Genomic DNA, 23,466 nt, shown 5'->3' on the forward strand with positions numbered 1-23,466 from the left:
CAGCTAACCTGTGGGACTCTGGGGCTCACTGGTACAGTGGCAAGATTGCCTTCATCACTCTATAGCTATCTTATTTTGAAATGGACTGGCAAAAACTAACATGTGTTGTTGTTAAATAAAATGTAAAAATCACTCTCATTGTATAAGAACAGCTAAAATATCCAAATAAAGTTTTCAAGTCATTAGTTAACAAGATAGGAAAAAAAAAGATTGCTACGGTAGAAGTAAAGATTAGAAAGATTTGGCAAAGGAGAGAGAGAGAGAGACAGATGGAGAGAGAGAGAGAGAGAGACACAGAGATGACAGAGAGACGGAGAGACAGAGAAACAGAGAGACAGAGAAAAACATAACTTAGGAAACTGATTGAGGCCATTACCAGCAATGGCATACCAAAAGATTACATACCAGAAGAAGAATCTAGAAACAGACCAAAGCCCATTGTTCTACCAAGTCAGTCCCAACCAAACAGGAAGAGGAAATAGAGGAAGTTCTCTGGGTGGGTCTGAAGTGACAGTGAGACAGAGGCCTGTCAACAGAGAAGAAACTGACTCTGAAGGAAGCCATGGCTCCCCGGGAAGACTATTAGTCAATTCCTTCCCTATTGCTTTTCAAATATTTGCTGGGTTTTTATTTTTGTTTTTCCTACTGAAGAAATTAGTACATACTCATTGTCAATTAATTTAACAACAGAGATGAATACAAGAAGCAAAATTAGTGCTTTCATGGAGATTCCCTGAGCACCTAGGAAAGTGGACATTCTTGACATCATCAATACCTTTTGCCTGGGAAAAGATGCTCTGTGTCTGGAAAGACACAGCTGAGAGTGTGGCATTGCAGGGAGGCCATTTCTACTGGACTCAGAGAGTCCACTGTCCTGGGCACGTTCACAGGGCAACACCCAGATGGCTCTCACATCTTTGTAATAACAGAGTTGCCTCATGTTCTCCAGAAGCAAGAGGGGAAAGTTATAGACCGAAATCCTTTTTTCTCTTAACTCAAAGTGAAAATGTCAGGTGTTGGGCACTCACTTGTGAGTTCTAAGCTATCCTCATGTGATGAGGCCGAGTACACTTAGCGGACTGTTCATGAGCATGCTGTTGGACAGACTGGAAGACCTTAGCTCAGAGAGAACAAAACGTCACTGTTTCCAATAACTATTTCTATATGGTAAGGTGTGGGATATATTTCTTTCATCTTTTAGCATATATATATATATATATTCAGTATTGCCCTTTCATCAACAAGCATCATAATTATAATATCTTTTGCTTGTCTTTTTTTAAATTTGCATATCATGTAATGGGTGTAATTACTGTACTTGCATACATACTTTGTATTTACTATCTCTTCCCAATTCTCTACCTCCAGCCCCTCTTCTCGTCCCAGGAGGGCCCACCACCACCTCATCTCTCCTTTGCTTTTAACATAATGGTTTTTAAGAACATAAATAATTTTGCATTGAAATATTTCTCTTTTTTCAACATGATACAATTTATTCTAGCCAGTAAGTATTAATAAGTATGTTATTGATGCTTTGTCAACATGTAAATCATTATTTCTCGGGTGAATAAATCCATACATAATCTATGTAAATATCTATATGCCATTTTTGAGTAGAACTTTTATCAAATAAGTTAACTTTGTATTGGGCCATTGACAAGCTGCTTTCTTCAGCTGAAACCGAGGAAGCACCAACTGATAATTGCCTATTCACAAAGAACAACAGTTCTTTATAGACGGCTTTGTGTTTGCAGCCTTGTGGGCAGAGTTCACTGCGCTATTCATAGCTGTCTGTACAAACTGGTCATGAAAGAATGGGATTGGGGTTTGTTTAGTCAGTTCCCTGCAGAATTCAGTAGTAAACTTGAAGCTGAACTTTAAAGTGCTACTTTATTATTTATGTAGAATGGTCTTTTTTTCTATTTAAGGTATATCTATTGATTCAAATAAATTTTTTTTGTTCAAGAGTACAACCTAAGTGAAAAAAAAAAGACATAGAATCAAAACACACTGATAAAGTTTCTACCAAGTTCTGAATCCCAAGGAATTAAGAAATAGATCTGTCGGGGGCTGGAGAGATAGACGGCTCAGAGGGGAAGAGTACTGGGTTAGACTCCCAGCCCCCATACAGTGCACCCTCACTGCCACCTGTAACTCCTGTTCCAGGGGATCTGATACCCTCTTCTGACCTCTTTAGCATCATGCATACACATATCAAACAGACATATATGCAGGCAAAACATTCATACAGTAACACATGAATAAATAAACATTTTAAAAAAGAAATAGACCTGTCAAAACTCATGCTGGATGTGGAATTGCTGAAGGAGTCTGCTGGCAATAGTCAGTTATTACTACAGTTGTAATCAACCCTCAAAGGCTTGGTGGAGAAGAGGGCACGCAGAGCCATCGGTATCATAACCAAGTCAAAAGACATCGCCTGCTCCCACGAGTCTCCACACCTGATGAGGCAATAATCAGACAGCATATGAATGTAGCACCACAGCGATGAGGCAAGACAGATGAAGCAAATAGTTACGACTAAAGTTGTACGAGAGAAGTCACCAGAACATTTGCAGGATCTCAAGTTCTCTGAAGCCCCAAGGCATTACGTGTTCCGTGTCGCTCCTCGCGGCCCCCTCCCCCCTCATGCCACTCCTCGCGGCCCCCCTCCCCTACCCCCTCCCCTGCTGTCCAACAGGGGCAATACTAAGAAAATGCCCTCACTGCTCCATGCCTCCCCTCAGCCCTCTCTCCTGAGGACAACAGTCAAACTTCCTGATGACTTCCTGGTATGTTCCTCTCTCGTCTTCAATGGAGTCAGTGTAGTCACAACTAAGAATTTCTACCACCTCCTCAGAAAAGGAAGAAAAAAAAGTCCACAAGCATTTCAACGCCTCCAGGTAGAGCTTGATTCAGTCCTGCCTGCGTGGGTCTGCCGTGGGAGCCACTACGGTGCCAAGTTCTTAAATGTTGAGCAAGCCTAGAAAGCGATCCCAGTAGGGCCTCCTCAAACTCCAGCAAGAAGAATGGAGAGATGATTTAAAACAAAGGCAAACAAACAAAACAGCAGAAATCCCCCCGAGACAAAAACAGTGGTAAACAGTGTGTGTGAAAGATTGAAAATCAAATATATAAAATGAGGATACTCATTAATCTCAGCCAAAATGGAGGCTGTGTTCCAGGGAAGACAAAGTCAATAGGGAAAAGAAAGAAGAAAGAATATTCCAGACAAAAGGAAAGACTGAGAGACTGGAGACTCGAGAGAACCAAATAACCCTATCAAAAAATGGGTAAGAGAATTAAACAGAGATTTCTTAACTGAAGAAACTCAAATGGCTGAGGAACACCTAAAGAAATGTTTAACATCCTTAGTCATCAGGGAAATTCAAATCAAAACAGCCTTGAGATTCCACCTCACACCAGTTAGAATGGCTAAGATCAAAAGCTCAGGTGACAGCAGATGCTGGTGAGGATGTGGAGAAAGAGGAACACTTCTCCACTGCTGGTGGGATTGCAAGCTGGTACAATCACTCTGGAAATCAGTTTAGCGGAAATTGGACATAGTACTACCTGAGGACCCAGCTATTCCACTCCTGGGCATATACCCAGAAGATGCTTCAACATGAAGTAAGGATACATGCTCCACTGTGTTCATAGCAGCCTTATTTATAACAGTCAGAAGCTGGAAACAACCCAGATGTCCCTCAACAGAGGAATGGATACAGAAAATGTGGTACATTTATACAAGGGACTACTACTCAGCTATTAAAAACAATGACTTCACGAAATTCGCAGGAAAATGGATTGATCAGAGAAAATATAATTCTGAGTGAGGTAACCCCGTCACAAAAGGACACATGTGGTATGTCCTCACTGATAAGTGAATATTAGGCAAAGAGCGTGGAATACCCACAATACAACTCACAGACCACATGAAGCTCAAGAGGAAGGAAGACCAAAGAGTGGATGCTTCAGTCCTACTTAGAAGGGAGTACAATATAATCAAGGGAAGTAGAGGGTGGGAGGGACTTGGAAGGAAGAGAGGAGGGGAGGGGAAAAAGAGGGGCAGAATCAGGTATGGGAGGAGATGGAGGAGATGTGCAGAGGGTCAGGAAATTGAAAAGAAGTGTGTAGCAATGGGAGATGGGGAACTGGGGGTAGCAACCAGAAAGTCCCAGATGCAAGGAAAGCAAGAGCCTCCCAGGACCCCACGGGGATGACATTAGCTGAACTACTCTACAAGGGGGAGGGAGAACCTGTTGAGACCGTATCTGGAGGTTAGGCATGCCCCACCCACACAGCCATTGAGGGCCACCTACCCATCTCCAAAATTTTAACCCAGAATTGCTCCTGTCTAAAGGAAATATGGGGACAAAGAGCGGAACAGAGACTGAAAGAAAGGGCATCCAGGGACTATTCCACCTGGGGATCCATCCCCCATGCAGACACCAAACCCTGACACTATTGCTGATGCCAAGAAGTGCTTGCTGACAGGAGCCTGATACAGCTGTCCCCTAAGAGACTTGGCCAGATCCTGAACAATACAGATGCAGATGCTCAGCACAGGGACCCCAATAGAGGAGTTAGGAAAAGGACTGAAGGAGCTGAAGGGGACTTATCTGACACCAATGGGAGGGGAGGGCCTTGGTCCTGTGAAGGCTTATGCTCCAGTGTAGAGGAATGCTAGGGCAGTGAGATGGGAGTGGGTAGGTGGGGGAGCACCCTCATAGAAGCAGGGTAAGGGGGGATGGGATAGGGGAAACCAGGAAAGGGGATAACATTTGAAATGTAAGCAAATAAAATATACGATTTAAAAAAAAAAGGAAGAGTATACGCGAGTTTTATGGCATATTCAGTGAATGGAAAGGGAAGTTAAATCAGTTTGGTTGGGTATTAAGAAACATCTAAAGACTCTGGCTAAGAAGTCCAGGGCCAGCAGCTCAGCACCCTGCCCTATTCCCAGGTGGCTCACGCAGGCCTGGAGCAAACAGCTAATAATATGTTCCAGCTTTTTCTTTTCCAAGAATCTTGGGAAGCTTTACTGCAGAAGGTGTAGGACCAAAGCCAGCCAGGACTATGAGTACACAGTGTTCCTTGTACTGACCCAGCATGTATGTCGTATACAGCTTCAGAGACTGCAATGTGGGAGCAGCAAGGGTCCTAGCAGCAGGCTGTGGTGAACTAGTCCAGGCAGGCCGGAGAGAGGGAGGGAAGGAGAGAGAGAGAGAGAGAGAGAGAGAGAGAGAGAGAGAGAGAGAGAGAGAGAGAGAGAGAGAGAGAGAGAGAGGGAGAAGGGGAGAGAGGAGAGGGGAGAGGGGAGGGGGGAAAGATGGGGAGAGGGAAACACTGTGATAGGTCACCTGTCTGAAGGTGACACCAGATGAGAAGCATCTCCCTTGCTAAAGGCATGAGCTCTGACCTGATTCCTCAGGGAATGGTCGTTCATTATGTAAACGTACCACATTTACATTATCAGCTGATGCTCATCAGCTGTTTCTATTTCCTGGTTACTGTGAGTAGAGCAACAATAGATAAATAAGTATCTCTGTAGAAAGATACAGAGCCCTTTTGATATATCCTTAGGAGTGCCTTGGCTGGATCTTAGGTCGATCTGTTTTCAGCTCCAGTGGTTGCACAACTTTGCGCTCCCAGTAGTAGAGGAGAAGAGTGTCCCTTTCCCCACATCTCCACCAGCATCTGTTGTCATTTGTTTCATTTTGTTTTGTTTGTTGTTCTGGGTTTTTTTTTTTTTTTTTTTTTTTTTTTTGGTCTTGGTTGTCCTGATTGCTCAACATTTTCCCAAGTGCTTCTTCTGTCATTTGTGTTTTGCCTTTGAGAACTGTTTGGTCCCATGCCCCATATCTTTGTAAATTGGGATATGTATTTTTTGCTTAGTTCTTTGAGTTCTTTGTATGGTCTAGACATTAACCCTCTGTCAGATGTACAACTGGTAAAGTTGGGGTGTTCCCCCATTCTGCAGGCTGCCTCTGTTTCAGTGATGGCATCCTTCGCAGTTCAGGTTTTGTGTTCCCATCCATCAGTTTTTGGTCTTAATGTTTGTGCTACCAGAGTCCTGTTCAGAGATTCTTTGCTGTCCCTAAGTTCAAGCCTATTCCCTACTTCCTCTACTATTGGATTTAGGGTATTTGGCCTTATGCTGATGTCCATGATCCATTTGTAGTTGAGTTTTGGGCAATGTGATAAAAATGAGTCTTTTCTCATTCTTCTGTTCACAGGTACTCAGTTTGACCAGCACCATTTTTTTTTTTTTTGAAGATACCTGTCCTTTTTTTTTTTTTTTCAGTGTGAATTTTTGGGTTCTTCATGAAAAACCAGGTCTCTTCAAGTGTGTGGACTTACATCTGGGTTCTTAGTTCCACTCCATTGACCAGTGCCAGTTTTTATGCCAATATCATGCTATTATTTATTACTATAGCTCCACAGCATAGGTAGAATAGGGAACGGTCGTACCTCCAGAGCTCTTTATCGTTTAGGATCGTCTTAGGCATCTTGAATTTTCAGTGTTTCAATATGAAGCTTAAGCTTATTATTTCTGAGGCAAATTATATTGGAATGTTGGTGAGGATTGTGCTGAATCTTCAGATTGCTTTTGGTGGGATGGCCATTTTCACAATATTAATCTATCAATCCATGAGAAGGGGAATTCTTCCCATCTTCGGCTATCTTCTTAAATTCTATCTTCAGTGTCTTAAAGCTTTTATTATACACACGTTTCACTTCCTTACACTTATTCTGAGATGCTTTTTGAAGCTACTGTGAATGGTATTGGGCTTTTTGTTGTTGCTGTTGGGGGTGGTTTTATGTTTTGGTTTTTTCCTTTCCTTGTGTGTTTGTTGACTGGCTATAGGAAGCTACTGATTTTTGTGCGATTTTGTATCCTGTTATTTTGCCGAATGTCTGTATTAGCTTTAGAAATTTCTTGGTAGGGTGTTAGGGATAAAATCATGTCATCTGCACATGGGTATTTTGACTTCCTAGTTGTATTCCCCTGTTCTCCTTCAGTTGTCTTATTACTCTAGCCAAGACTCCAAGAACTATACAGAACAGGGATAGAGAGAGTGGACATCCTTGTCTTGTTATTGATTTTAGTGGAAATGCTTTGAGTCTCCCTGGGTTTAGAATGGTGTTAGCTTCAGGCTTGTTGCAAATTGCCTTTATTATGCAGAGATATGGCCCTCATGAAGGGATGTTGGATTTCTTCAAAGGCCTTTTCTGTGTCCAATGGGATGATTTCTGCCCTTTAACCTATGTGCTGGGTTATGTTTATTGATTTATATATTTTGAACCATCATTGTTTCTCTGTGATGAAGCTGATTTTATTATGGTATGTAATCTTTTTGATGTGTTGTCAAATTCAGTTTCCAAGTTTTTTTCCCCCCAGAATATTTGCACATCTATTCCTCAGAGATTCCGGCCTGTGGCTTTGTGCTTTTGTTTAGTCCTCGTCTGGTTTTGGTGTTAGGATAATACTGGCTTTGTAAAGTGAATTTGGAAATACTCCTTCAGTGTCAATTTTTATGGAACAATTTGAGGAGTATTAGTGTTAGTTATAGTAGAAGGTCTGGTAGAATTCTGCACTGAATTCATCTGGTCCACTACTTCTATTTAATTGGGTGTTATAAACCTATATAAATTATTTACTTCATTTTGATTTTACTTCAGGAGGTCATGTATTCATCCATTTTTGTAAAATTTTCAGTTTAGTAGAATACAATTTTTTTTTAAAAAAAAAATGACCTTATGATTCTTTGAATTTCCCTGGTATCTGTTCTAACATCTTCCCCTTCATTTCTAATTTTATTAACTTGCATCGTCTTTCTTTGACATAATTTGGCTAAATGTCAATCTTGTTAATCTTTTCAAAGAACAAATTCTCCCTCTTATTGATTCTTTGTGCTGCCTTTTCATTTCTATTTATTAATTTCATCCCTGACTTTATTTATTTCAGTTGTATGTTCTTGTTCTCCCTCTGCTTTCAACTCAATGGCGTTGGGTAATGGGGAAGGGAGGGGCTGGTTCTAGAAGTCTCTAGGCTTTTGGTTTGATAGATATCTATAACTGCTTTATAGCCAGATACCCATTGTCCAAACCCAAAGATGAAATTATTTTTGTCACAGTTAGCAAAGGCTCACTAAATGATCATGGCATTTCAGTTTTAGCTCATGGATAACACCACAGCCTTACAAGGAAGGTACTACAGTTTAAAGTTTACACATGAATAAGGCTTAAATGGTTTAAATACCTAATAAATGTACAAGCAAAGATACTGGTAAAAAAGATCAACAATGGCTCAGAGGCTCATCTCTCGGGTTAAAATCTAGGATGAACAAATCGGGCTGGCAGGAACTCTGCTCCATAGGGTCCAGGACTCTCAGCATCTTCTAGTGTACCGCCCTCGTTTGCATGGTCAAAACTGACTTGTGGTGAGGAGTAAGAGCCTGCAGAAGGCAGGCTACAAGAGGTTGAAGGTTTTAGCACAGGGGAATGTCTATCTTTTACTCTAATTCCACATGCCCACTACCAAGGGATTCTGCAAAGTGGAGTACCTGAATCTAATTCCATTACTATGGGAGAGGTAGAGAAGTGACTTTGATGGCCGATCTGGTACAAGTAATATTAAAAAGCTGTCCCTGTGTTGTAATATACCATCAGCTCTTACCTTAACCATGCACCTGACCTTATGGGTCTCCAAGCTCAATCTCAGTAGTGCAAACTCCCCACAACATTCAAAGTAAGTCAGTATAATAGAAGCCAGGCTGTGTTATTCTTCTGCTCAAATTCCTGCAGTGGCCTCCCTCCTCACCAAGAACACAAGCAGAAATCTTTACCATTATCACCTGGTCCCATCTTTAACTACAGCTAAGGCCACATTTTCCTCTTCTGCCTGTTGTTCACCTTTCTCCAAACATGCTGGCCAGTTTGCTTTTTCTTAAGGAGGTGAAGCCAGCAGCTTTTGTAGTTGATGGGACCAAGAGAAGGCACTCAAAAGAGCATCATAGGCAGATGAAAGGGTCATCTCTGGACATTCCAGGGGAACTATGGGAGAGCTATGGGGTGTTGTAGATGACAGCATCAAATCACAATGTGAAACGGTTGAACATGCGTGGCTTAGCATGAAAGGGAGGCTAACGGGGGATGAACGAAACATACCATGTGGGGCAGAATAAATGAAGCACAGTGGGGAGGTGATGAGGGTACAGAGACAAGGAGGGGGCATTCTTTTAAAGCAAGGCCTTTGTAAGACACTGCCAGGACCTTGGATTTCCCCAGAGTTCAATGCCCAGAAGCCACTGGAACTCTGAGAGTTCTATCTGATCTCAGCTGTAAGGGATCTATAGACAATGAACTGTAGACCCAAACCTGGAGGCAAGAATATAAATTAAGATGTCTTGCTCTATCCCACTTCATTGTCTCTACTTGATTTGATGACTTTCAATTTGTCTTCTTGCTTGTTCTCAGATGTCACCTATTCCATGAATAAATTATTAAATGAATGATGTATATTTTAACATATTTTAGTTTGTCATTTCAATCAGCGTTAGTGAGCACTGAGCAAAGCCTTTGCAAGGTGCCACATGACATTTAACTCAAATGTTGCTGAGGCATTCTCCCTATCTTTAAAAAGTTATTAGCAGTTCACTGAAGGAGAGGTTACACCTGTACCTAAGACCCAACAGAAAGTGCCAGGCTCTATAAAGGAGTTACAATAAAGTCCTGTCTGTGAGAAGTTCAAAAGAATGAATAATAAACAACTCCCAGGTGGAAAAACTATATATGAATATTTTGGTCTGTCTTGGTTGTTGCCTCTAGATGGATTTATGAGGACATTTCCAGGAAAAATCTCCCAAGAATGGATGGTACCTTCTGTTAGTAGTCCAGATATAAAGAGGTCCAGTAATGGCTGCCAGCACATTGGAAATGCTGAGAACCATAAGTAGCCATTCATAAAAAAAGGCTCCAGCCACTTTGGAAATTCGGTCAACAAGGCTCTCTGCCTCCACAGTCCCAATCTGACATGAGGATCTGCAGGACTCTTGGACATCCACTGGTGGCCAGCAGTCTTCCCAAAGAGTCCTTTACATCATCCATGTAGCTTTAATATAAATCTTGTATAGCACTTAGCCCTTTCTTGCCAGGGTCTGGCCTAGTTCAGCTTCCTGGGATAAGTAGAATTGACCTTTTTCATCTCTCTCTCCACTATCATAAGGGTAAATCGCATCTTTGTATCAGGAAGAATAGATACTGCCAATACTGGGGTTGAGACCAGAAGATTATGAGAGAAACAGCAGATAAGACTTTACCAGATAATACGTATAAGAGGCAGGTACAAGTGAGGGTAACAGACAATTTGCTTTTTCTTCCCAGTCTCATTGTTCTGTATTTCATTTACATCTGGGCTGATCACCGTCCCGGAGGCGTGTGCAGGGATGGTGCGACTCTTTGGTGATTATGAATCTGCATCTCAAATTTAAAAGCAAAGTGTGGAGCTGAAATGAAACTTGTCCGGCTGTAAGAGAAGCTGTTTCGTCCATGGAGATTTTGAATTAAATGAGCTCTCATAGTTGCCTTTCAGCTCTAACAGTCTGAATCACGTTGTTCTCACCAGGCTAAATTCCCTTCCTGAGTATTTTTTACATTCATGCCTGTGTGAGCATCATCTGAAAGCACAGGGTGAATATTATAAATGGATGTATTAGATGGGCTTGCATGACTTACTCAGTGCTGGCATCTAATCCCCCTGATTCAAATATGCAATCCATCCTTAGGATAGTGATGACATCACCTGTAAAATAGAGAGGACAAAGCTTGAGTCCACTCACCTTAGGAAGTTGAGATAGGCCCGTGGTGAATGGATACTGTGGAACTTCAACTGTTTGAATGTTTATAACCTACCAGCAGCTTTAAAAATATCTGACTACAGAATACAAAGCAGAAATATTTGATTTTTGTTTTTGCTGTTTGTTTTTCAAGACAGGGTTTCTCGGTGTACCCCTGGCTGTCCTAGAAACTAGCTCTGTAGATCAGGCTGGCCTCAGACTCAGGTATCTACCACTCTCTGCCTCCCAAGTGCTAGGATTAAAGGTGTGTGCCACCATTGCCAGGCTGAAATATTTTATTTTAAACAAGGAGCTGAAGAACTATATAGCGTATGTTCAAAGAAAAATGTGGGGTTGGTCCAGCCACAACTCAGTAACAGACTGGAACACCTATTGATAGAGTTCACCCCTAGAATTCATGTGGAGGTGATGTCCACACACTCCAGCAGCTCCATGCTACTGCCAGGAAAAGAGTTTAAGCCAGACATGTGAGGCATGCCTGTAATCCTAGCACTGTGGGAGACTGAGGGAGGAGGACCATGAGATGTAGGCTGCCTAGGCTATGTGATGAGTTTTAGGCTAGCCTGTGCTACAGAGTTAAATGCTGTTTCAAAGGAACTAAATGATGTTTTAAGTTACTTCTCTACTTTCAACAGAATAGGCATATTTTACTCTTTTTTAAAGTTGGGTGTGCATACATTTCCATTACGCTAAGGATCAAGTAGAAAAATCCAGGCAGTGGTGGTGCACACCTTTGATCCCAGCACTTGGGAGGCAGAGACAGGTGGATTTCTGAGTTTGAGGCCAGCCTGGTCTACAGAGTGAGTTCCAGGACAGCCAGGGCTACACAGAGAAACCCTGTCTCAAAAAAAAAAAAAAAAAAAAAAAAAAAAAAAAAAAAAAAAAAAAAAGAAAGAAAGAAAGAAAGAGAGAAAGAAAGAAAGAAAGAAAGAAAAGAAAAGAAAAAAGAAGGGAGAAAAGAAAATCATTACAATCCTGTCTCCTTTGACTTGACAAGAAATCTTGCACTTTTTGTTTGAGGAAGTCAAGTTGACTAGCATGTCAAGGGCAGCGCTTTACGCCATTAGACTGTGGTGCTTAGCTGTCACTGCCATTCAGACTTGATTAGAAACTCCTAAGTTATACCCCTCTGGGCAGATCTATGAGGTATTATCAGAAAGGCTCAACTAGGGAGTGGTTGGGACCACCTCATAGATACGAGTGCCAGGCCAAATAGATAGAAAGTGGAGAAAAGCAAGATGTGGCCAGCATTCATCTCTCTCTGCTTCGTGATTCTCTTCTAGGTGGGCAACTCCATGTCCCTGCCACCACAGCTGAGCACAGCTCCTGCTACCATGACTTCTCTACCTGGTGGGCTGCATCTCTTTAAACCACGAGTCCACAGAAATCATTCTTCCCTTAAGTTACTGCTACAAAGGGTTCTGCCCCAAGGAGAAAAGTAACACACCATGAATTTGGAGGGCAAAACACGAAGCTTTTCTCACATTTAGGAAATGTGGGTCCTTGTTTGGGAACAATACATGGGCATTTCTGTTTCAATTCAGTATGCAGATGGAATTACTATATAGTATAGAGTGGAATAACGTAGACATGGAGGCGAAATAGTAGGCAGTGCATAAATCCAACTGCATAGATCGTAGAATTAGAAAGGGAACAGCTGACTCTAGGCAAGAACTAGAGACGAAGGAGGCATTTCCAAATGCCATGTGTTCTAGATGAGGAGAACCACAGTGGCAAGGGCACTGAGACATGCCTTTCATCATTCATTATTCAACAACTGTTGAATAAACAGCTCACCTGGGGCTCAAAGCCAGTTACTGCTGAGATAAACTGAAGGATACGGATCATGCTCCCCACCTTCAGGGGACTGACTTAGGCTGGAGTTCAGTCTGATAACCCAGTACCTACTGTGTAATGAGCTCATACTGAGTACATGTTAGAATAAGGTTCATGGTCCTTTCACAATGCAGTCTGTTGATTAGCATCTTCTATCTAGTTCACCTATATTCTTTTATAATTCATAAGCCTGTTTTCTCTGGCTGCTCTCAAAGATCTGTGCCATCAGCACATTTGTTTACTAGGACCAGCTATGAGAATCCTAGCCAAGACATGTGGGCTGATGAATGGTCTAACCAGAGCCACCTGAGGCAGGTTAAAGGGTGCTCTTGGCTCAGAGTAAATACTGTCATCACCTGGCAGCTGGAACACTAAGTCCTATGGGGATAAAAAAGGACAATGACCTGCTTTAGCCTTCGGCAACTGGAGGCTAGTGAAGGCAAATAGAATCACGGCTCACTCTGCCTCATTTCTGGTTTGTGTTCATACTCTGTGTTCAATATCCATTACACTTCAGTTGCTGCTGTTGCAGCTCTTCCTTGGCCTAGTTGTCTGCTTTGTGTGTTTGTTTGTTTGTTTGTTTGTTTGTTTAATGTCTGTGAGTACACTGCCACTGTCTTCAGACACACTAGAAGAGGACATTGGATCCCATTATGGATGACTGTGATCCACTATGTGGTTGCTGGAAATTGAACTCAGGACCTCTGGAAGAGCAGCCAGTGCCCTTAACCCCTGAGCCGTCTCTCCAGCCCGATTTCTTGATCGATATCAGAGCATTACATATGGAGCAGTATTGGGAACAGACAGATCTGCTTCAAGGTTCTGGAAGCTGGAAGATCAAGATCAAGATCCAGGAAACTAGTGAGGACTGCTTTCTTTCCAAGATGGTGCTTTGGACTGTATCCTTCTGAGGGGAGCATCAGACCTCCCTTGGCAGAAGACGGAGGAGCCAAAGGACCACACTTTCTCTGTCAGACCATTTCACACTCCATTCATGAACCTGAGCCCCTTAGCTTTACGACCTTCCCCAAGTTTCTACCTTCCAGCACTGTTGCACTGAGGACCTATTCTCTGTGCGTGGATTTGAACATGCATTTACATCACATCAGGCACCAAGTATTTCTGATCAATCTGACAAACTATAATTAAGAGTGTGACCTTAGATTCCCAGCATGACTTTGAGCAAGGCATACATGGGTCTCAGTTTCAAGACTAAAATGAGAGTAAGTTTAGAACTTAAGTCACCAAGTTGTCGTGAGAAGATAAAAGGAAGCCAGTGACCTTTATAGTGATCAATAAAGGAAGCTGAGGGCAGGGAGGAAAGGCTACTGAAGTTCTATGCATAGTAAAGAGGTGTGGGGTAGGTCTCTGTGTACATGCTAATGAAGGATAAAGGTTTAGGGGGAAGAAAGTAGGTCCTCAGATATGTCCCACTAGACAGGCAAGACTGTTCATGTAATTCAGTGTGTGTGTCCAATTTCCACATCAGGCACCATCAGTCAGTTTCTGCTTCAACTGGTTAGAACCAGTTAGCTGAAGCACCACCTGACCTTTTATTATTTCTGGTACAAGTGCTGTCTTAAGCAGGAAGTACCCCTGTCATGGGAGGAAATTATTTATTTCCTGCCTGGCATTAGAACACTGGTGCCTGATATAACTGTAGCAGATATTTGCTTTTAATACTTGCTATTAAATATTCCTGAAGCTGTGCTTTCATATCACCCCAGGAATTTCACTCCTGAATCCCCAGCCTCCCACTCTGCCTCTCTTCTTTCCTCCCTCCCTCCTAAATGATTCCTTATAGCATTCTAGAACTTTCACAATACAAAGTCTTCTCCTTGGTTTAGTAAAGGCAAAGATGGAACATAGATTTATGATTATTTTGAAAGATCAGCCAGCCATCTAAAATATGAAGTTAAAGCTCTATCAACATCCTCCACTGCACTGCAACAAAATCTCAAGTTGATTTTTAAAAGTGTCAGTATAAAGAGTGAAATTATAAGCATGTTTCTGTGGCTTGGATGTGACTTGAATATTAGTATTAAAAGTGTCCACATACTGCAAGTGTGGCCCCTCAGTGTGACAGTGTAGTCCCTCGGTGTGACAGTGTGGCAGGATCTTTAACAGGTAGGGCTTATTAATGCAGGTGCTAACTCTCAGAGTTGGGTGGCACATATATATATATATATATTGGTTTTTCGAGGCAGGGTTTCTCTGTATAGCTCTGGCTGTCCTGGAACTCACTCTGTAGACCAGGCTGGCCTCGAACTCAGAAATCTGCCTGCCTATGCCTCTCAAGTGCTGAGACTAAAGGCATGCATCACCACCCAGTTGGATGGCACATATCTTTAATCTCAGCACTTTGGAGGCAGAGGAGGTAAATCTCAAGTTCAAGTTTAAGGCTAGCCTGGTCTACAGCCTGGTCTACAGAACGAGTTCCAGGACAGCCAGGACTACATAATGAAACCCTGTCTTGAACAAATAAATAAATAAATAAATAAATAACGAATGTCAAAATTTGAAATTTTGGCAGTCCCCAATAAGGATATAGAACTGACTCTTAAATAATAAAACATCGCCGGGCGGTGATCCTAGCACTTGGGAGGCAGAGGCAGACGGATTTCTGAGTTCAAGGCCAGCCTGGTCTACAGAGTGAGTTCCAGGACAGCCAAGACTACACAGAAAAACCCTGTCTCAAAAAAAAACCAAATAAATAAATAAATAAATAAATAAAGCATCGCCAATCTCACTAAAAAGAAGGTATATTTAATGATACTGGGCCCATTTCCAACTTATCAGAATAGTAAAGTCAAAACACTGATGATCCTGAATTGATGAGGTAGTTCCATATTGCTAATAGAATATAATAGACATAATTTTGGTGAAGAATTATTACCAAAGTCCTAACTTCCCATACACTTTCATTTAGCAAAATTCTACATCTAGAAATTTATTCTGTATATTATACTGATATAGTTCCAAAATAATACTGACATAAGTTTGTTCATTGCTTATAAATGAAAAAAAAAAAACTAACAACAACCTAATAGGTATAAACATGACCTCCATCAGTAGAGTTAAATCAACATGACACATCTATGATTCGTGTGACTTTGTGTCTCAGTCATCTTTTGACAGTTTCCAAATTAGCTCATGTTTTCATCATGACTGTATCTATTACAGTGTGTTTGGAGCACTACATACTGTGTGTATATTAGGTGCCAACTTAGTTGATAACTGTGTTTCTGAGGTACCCACCCACAAGTCATTCCTTTTGTCTATTTTCTGTGAGCCTGCCTATTTCTTGAGGCAGCAAAAACACTAAAATTAAGCTGTACTGGATGGTTTTTGTCAACCTGATACAAATTAAAGACACCAGGGATGAGAGAACCTCAAATGAGTAATTACTTCTTTCAGACTGGCCTGTGGGTGTGTCTATGGCACATTTTCCTGATTTCTGGTGGATGGAGGAGGGTCTAGCTCTCTGTGGGTAGTAACACCCCTGGACAGATGGTCCTGGGTTATATAAGAATGCACATTGAACATGAGCCTGGAACAAGCCAGTAAACAGTGTTCTTCTATGGCGTGCTTCAGTTTCTGACCCCAGGTACCTGGCTTAAGTTATTGTCTTGGCTTCTGGATGTTGGACTGTGACGTGGAAGTGTAAGTCAAATAAACCCTTTTCTTTCCAAGTTGCTTTCGGTCATAATATTTATCATAGGAATAGAAAGCAAAGTAGGGCACAGGCCAATCAATAAACCTACAGTGGCCCTGTGAGTGTTCAAGTAAAAGACAGAGTTGCATGTCTCTTACTGTACAAACAACCAGCCCTAGAAATTAGAGTCAATGAAGCAAGTATGTCAAAAGCTAGATGTGCTTATCAGTTAGCCAAGGAATGAATGCACAATGAAGCTACTGAAGGAAGTTAAAACTGCTCCTGTAGTAGACACACAAATGAAATAAACCATATAGGTTCTACATAATATGTAGAAAGTTCTAGTATTCAAGCTAGCCACAAGAGTCCTGAAAGCCAATGCCCAGACTAGCATAAGACCTTAACTCTTGTCACCTCTATGAAACTAAGAGAAGTGAGGATACTACTGAAGAGAAGTTACTGGTTCAGGCTCTGTGAGCCCCCTTGGGCCCAGGTTAGTTGGCTCTGTAGGTATTCTTGTGGTGTCCAGAGAGGTTGCAACATAAAGTTGAAGAATGAAGCCATCTCTGTAAAGTGAAGGTACATGGTGAAACATTACCTACCCATTCATGTGTAAGCTGCAGTGCGCTACTTAAGGTGACTGCACTAAATCAGCAGGTCCTTTGTGTGGATGAAACAGTGTCATATGGAAGATGTCTTAGTCAGGGTTTCTTTTCCTGCACAAACATCATGACCAAGAAGCAAGTTGGGGAGGAAAGGGTTTATTTGGCTTACTTCCACATTGCTGTTATCACAAGGGAAGTCAGGACTGGAACTCAAGCAGGTCAGGAAGCAGGAGCTGATGCAGAGGCCACGGAGAGATGTTCTTTACTGGCTTGCTTCTCCTGGCTTGCTCAGCCTGCTCTCTTATAGAACCCAAGACTTCTAGCCCAGGGATGGCACCACCCACAAGGGGCCCTACCCCCTTGATCACTAATTGAGAAAATGCTCCATAGCTGGACCTCCTGGAGGCACTTTCCCAACTAAGCTCCCTTCTCTATGATAACTCCAGCCTATGTCAAGTTGACACACAAAACCAGCCAGTACAGAAGAGGATGCCTTCTGGGACTTTCCTAACTGCTGAGAAGTCAGTGCCTAACTTCAAAGGGCTAAAGGCTAGACTGGCTTTCTTGTCAATGGCTAATGCTGTTGGTAGCTTTAAGTTAATGCCAAAGCTCATTCAGAAAATCCTAGGGCTATGTAAAATACTCTAAATCTACTCCACCTACACCCTGTTAGCAGAACAACAAAGTGTGGATGGCAATTGCATCTGTTCACAACATGACTCACAGGATATTTTAAGTGTCCTGCTAAGTCATCTTCTTAAACAAAATAAAAAGGTAATTGCCGCTCATCAGTACGACACATGCTCAGCCATGATCTGGGATACAGCTGTACCATGAGGTCAGGGCTCTTTTCATGCCTGCTAAGAAACATCCATTTACTAGTAAGATTATTACTGACCAACTGCCTTAAGACTACTCCTGCCATAGATGTTGATCCACCAAATAGCTCTGGAGGAAGTAAACTGAAACACTCTGGGAAGGGTTGCCAATTCTGGACACCAGTGAGAATATGAGTTAGGACAGGAGTGAACACTGATTACAACATAAATGACAGTTTGGAAGAGGATGGTTTCAACCTTTGAGCAGTTGAAGGCGTAAGTGGAGGAAGAAACAGCAGAAATAGATTGAGAATGGGAATTAGACATGGAGCATGATGACACAACTGAAATGGAGATGACCTCACATTAAAAGCTTAAGAAGGATGACATTGCTGTTGCAGACAAGCAAATTCTAGATAGGAAATTGACTCATCATAGTGATGCATGTTTGAAACTGTTGAAATGACATCCATATCAACTTAAAATATTACATAATTTTAGTAGACAAAGCAAAGATGGGGGACAGGATATTGTTAAATAATAGTGTAAATGTGGCCAAGCATAGAGACATGGAGTCTTTTGTGAAAGAAAGGAATAGCTGGTGTTACATACTTGGTTGTTACAATGAACTTGCCATAGCCCTTGAAACCTGCAGCTACCACACTGCTCAGTCAGTAACCACAGGCATATGGGCAAGACCCTCCCCCTCAGCAAAGATAGTTTGCCGAGATCTCAGATGACCACTAACATTATTATCAATATATCAAATGCTATCTAGGAAAAGCTATGGCAAGCAAGTGAGTTTTCTAGAGATGGCCCACCATTTTGCATGGCTGAGATGGGTGCACTCTGAGATGTAGAGTTCCCAGAGACTTCATCCCAGGATTGCTTCCCAATGCTGCTGTGCCTTTCCTGTCATTATTACAGAGCCTAATGATTCCTAGGCATTAGCTCAACCTATAAGGGCAGATTTCCTGCAGAATCAATATGAACATGTACTTTCTTGTAGTAATGCTGTGTAGACAAATTGATGATTTCATAATTCATGATAATGATTTTATAGAACTCCTAAATTGATACAAATAATCTCAAGCACCCTATAGAACAAAGGCTGCATATAGAGCTCTGTAAACCTTTGTGTGTCATGGGCTAATTGCACTAGAAAAAGAAAACAGGCTTGGGACGAATTTACAATCTAAGGAAATATTCCTTCTAGGTTAGGAGTGAAGTTATTAGCTAGTAACTAAAGGTCCTAAACCAGGAATGGACAATTTATTGGAGGTATAAGGACAGAAAATAAAATATTAACTAGTTTATTTATACAAGAATTCAAAATAATAAGACACCAAGCAGATGATTTGTTTCTTGACAAAACCATGCTAACTTGTGACATAAAAACGTTGCTTTAAACTTATAATGAACTTATGAAGTCATAAACTATACATAATGAATGTTTAGTCAGTTACTAGTCTTGTTTGTTTGTTTGTTTGTTTGTTTTGTTTTGTTTTTTTGTGACAGGCTAGCCCTGTATAGCCCTGGCTGTCCTGGAACTCACTTTGTAGACCAGGCTGGCCTTGAACTCAGAAATCCACCTGCCTCTGCCTCTGCCTCCCAAGTGCTGGGATCGAAGGCGTGTGCCACCACCGCCCAGCCAGTTACTAGTCTTAATGGAAATACATGTAAACAATTCTGCTGTAACTCCTTAAACCTTATCAATCTATGAACTATTGCCTTAAACTTACTATGAACTCATAGAATATAAAAGTGCTTAGAAAACCATGTTATCAATTTTCCTGCTGTAACAGTTCTACCTCATAGTTAAATGAGGTAATTTTTTAGAGAATGTATAAAAACTAGGAACAACAATAAGGTGGCAGTTTAGCCCTTCTTGACTTGATACAGCATGCATGTATCTATGTGTGCCTGTTTTCATTTCTTTTCTTTTCTCTCTAGCTCATTGTTAAAGAACTCCAAGCCTCTCACCTGGCCAAGGCCAGAGTTAAAGAGAAAAAGAACCGAAGTAACTGTTCTTTTCCCTGCTGCTATCAGCTGGAGTTAATCAACAGAAACTAACAGCTTTTGGCCTTGAATAGCAAGAAAGAGTTAAAGTGGCAAAAGTAAGCAGCTTTTGGCCCCAGTCACTACCAACTTTACACGTCCCTTCTGTTGTCCTCCTGTGAGAACACGATAGCCGCCTGCTACCCACCCCCGGCAGCAATAAAATACTTTAAATAAAATATGAACATTGTTAGGCATAATATTATCACATATTTAATATGGAAGAGTGTTGTGTAAACATGACTGAGAAACTAAATAAGTCTCATCTTATTGGGAAATTTGTATTTTTGCCATAGTCTGGAACTGAATTCACAGCATCTTTAAGATATGCATGTACTTTTAAATTCAAGCCCCTGACTTCTGAGCAATTGTATTGTAAGATGTGGCTTAAAAGAAGAAATTGGTTAGAATTCCTTTGATCAAGGGTTCATACATATAAAGAATCCAAAGTAAGATTTTTCAATATTCTCTATTAATAAATATACATATCCTTTATCTTTAATCTAGGATTAAACTCTTAAAATGCAAATAACTTCTTTTGAAAACTCCTGTCTGAAGAAACAAGACTCGCTTGTTCTTCTGCACTCTGATACACTATTCTGAATTAAGAAACACTGGTGTTGGCCAGTGAGATGGCTCAGTGGGTCAAGGTGCTTGTAACTGAGCCTGAAGACCTGAATTCAATCCGCTCCTACAAGATGTCCTCTGACCTTTACAAGTACAGTGTGGCAAAGACTTGTCACCACCCCGATGTATACACACAAATAAATAAAGATTTTTAAAAATGTTTAAAAGAAAACGAGGCTAGAGTGATGGCCCTGTGGTTAAGAGCAAATTGCTACTCTTCCAAAGGACCCGGATGCAAGTCCCCAAACATACATCAGGCAGCTCAAAAGTTCCTGTAACTTCAGTTCTAGGAGATCCAGCACCCTCTCCTGAATCCTGTGGACACACACAGAGACACACACAGACACACTCAAAGATAAATCATGTTTTTAAGAAAAGAAAGATTGACTTAACACTGCCAAAGGCCAGTTTTGGCAGGCTAGGTACTGAGGGGGATGTGTAGAATCAGTGTGGAATCACTCAGCAGAGCTTTTCTCTGAGAGAGCAAAACTTACTCTCTGGGGCCAGCAAAAAGAGAGAAATCACACACACACACACACACACACACACACACACACACACACACACGGTAGATGAAGCAAGACTCCAACAGCTTTGTTTTTTTCTCCCATAGCTTATATCCCCCAGCAAAATCTCTCAAACAGTATAAAACAAATATTTTTAAAGATTTATTTATTTATAAGTACACTGTAGCTGTCTTCAAACACACCAGAAAAGGGCGTCAGATCCCATTATAGATGGTTGTGAGCCACCATGTGGTTGCTGGGATTTGAACTCAGGACCTTCGGAAGAACAGTCAGTGCTCTTAACCACTGAGCCATCTCTCCAGCCCCAGTATAAAACTTACAATGTGATTACATTCTATTTTTCTTTAAGTGAATGATTACAATAAGTACAAATAAAAAATAGCATCTTCCCCTAAATCATTATACAATTAAACATTTTATGTGTTACAGGTAAAAAAACCAAATTAGTCCCAAGAACCCAAGTACATTCTGTTTAAGTAACTTGTTATAGATTAACAAAATGTGAGAGCAGCACCTTGGAGGGCCGGTGGATCTGTGTCTTGCTTCAACAGTGTTTGGACTGAACAGATCCAGGGACTCCCACTTGATTCGCTTCCAGACGCCTTACAAGTCTCTCCAGTCGCAGCCTCCGGGACCATCTCTCAAGATGAATGGGGTAAAACCCAAGAGGCCATGGAAGCTGCCTTGGCCCTGGAGAAGAACCTGAACCAGGCCCTCTTGGATCTGCATGCCCTGGGTTCTGCCCGCTCAGACCCTCATCTTTGTGACTTCTTGGAAAGCCACTTCCTGGATAAGGAGGTGAAGCTCATCAAGAAGATGGGCAACCACCTGACCAACCTCCGTAAGGTGGCAGGGCCACAACCAGCGCAGACCAGTGTGCCCCAGGGATCTCTGGGCGAGTATCTCTTTGAGTGCCTCACTCTCAAGCTCGACTAGGAGGCCTCTGTGCCTTCCAAGGGGCTCCCCCTCTGCTCTGCACCAGCCTGCCTCCGAACCTCCACCTGAATGAACCTCTCAAGCCACTAGGCAGCTTTGTAACCGCTCTGGAGCCTCTCTCAAATCTTGGACCAAGTAAAAATAAAGCTTTTTGAGACAGGGAAAAAAAAATGTAAGCAAGCAAGCTATTTTTCTCAGCCAGTTCTTTAACTGGCAGGCTGCAATTTGCAATTACAAAGAAAGCATTAATTGTTTTATTAGTTATCTTAAAAAGTAATCATAAGAAATTTTAAAGAAGCACAAATCTAATTTTTTATATATTGAAAAAGCAGTCATTTCTACTTTAAACCCTCAGAGTGTACATCTACTCATTAACAATTTTTTATTAAATCATATCAGGAAGCCAAGGGCAAAAATGGGTACAAGACATTAATCATTGTCTTGATCAACAGCCCAGCTCTAGCAAGAAAGGCAGGTCGGCTAGATTTAGCCAGGCTACCATTGTTCTTGTCCCCTGACCTAAAACCAAACCAAACCAAAACAAAACAAGACAATCCCTCATGCAGTTACCAAGAGTATACCTTTCTGAACTATAAATTTCCTCCAAATTTTTTTATGTCAAAGCCACTGACAAAAACATCTTAACCTAACTTTACCAACAATCTACATCTCTGAATTCTTTCAAAGGTGGTAGTTGAGTGATTAACCTGCTCCGGCAGTAATACTTGGAAAAGACCAATTACTACTATTGTAAATGCCAATGATACTAGCCAGTGAGGGGTGGGACTCCCCTTAGAGCTTTCATCCAACTCATAGCTTATGAGGGACATGATGACCATGAGGGCAACAAGCAGAGAGACTCCACAACAGCATGAAGTGCTCAGAACACATAGTCCTCGGGCTCTGCCTCTCCAAGGCACACCCATCATAGTTGTGCTAAGCAGTGGGCAACCCTCCATGAGTTCTAGAGCTGCTTGCTGTTCCTCTTGCATGGACCCCTGACATAACACACTGGAAGGACATAGCACCGAGGACAGTCACCATGTATGCCAGACATCAGTAAGGAAAGTGACTTCCTATGTTAATGTTGGTTCTTTAGCTCAGCCATGATGATATCTCTATTTTTCTGGGACAGTCTCAGATTGTTCCAATTCCTCCTAACTTGGTATCTGCCAAATTTATGTGTGAATTTGGGGATCATCTGTTGGTTTAGAGCAGTGGGTCTCAACCTTACTAATGCTGTGACCCTTTAATACAGTTCCTCATGTTGTGGTGACCCCCAAACATAAAATTACTTCATTGCTACCTCATAACTGTAATTTTGCCGCTGTTATGAATCATAAGGTAAATACCTGATATTCAGGATATCTGATATTCGACTCCAAAGGGGTCACAACCCACAGGTTGAAAACCACTGGTCTGGGGCTTGGATTATATCAGAGGCAGATATAATATACTTACTCATCCTAAAAATGCTCATTGAGGCCCTCTCACCGCATCAGCATCTTGCCCTGGCTTGTGATTTGATAGAGCTTTTCCAGG

The 23,466-nt window shown here is 41.6% G+C and overlaps 1 long non-coding RNA gene across 1 annotated transcript in view; it reads left to right on the forward strand.

Annotated features, from left to right (window-relative positions):
• LOC116072795 overlaps positions 1 to 20,044 on the forward strand; it is a 32,828-nt gene extending 12,784 nt beyond the window's left edge. Inside the window, exon 2 of the long non-coding RNA XR_004111554.1 lies at positions 19,730 to 20,044. This is a non-coding gene — a long non-coding RNA (uncharacterized LOC116072795). The remainder of the gene's footprint in view (positions 1 to 19,729) is intronic.
• Positions 20,045 to 23,466: the final 3,422 nt, after the last annotated feature.

Source organism: Mastomys coucha, unplaced genomic scaffold (genome assembly GCF_008632895.1).
Source record: "Mastomys coucha isolate ucsf_1 unplaced genomic scaffold, UCSF_Mcou_1 pScaffold23, whole genome shotgun sequence".
NCBI lineage: Eukaryota > Metazoa > Chordata > Mammalia > Rodentia > Muridae > Mastomys > Mastomys coucha.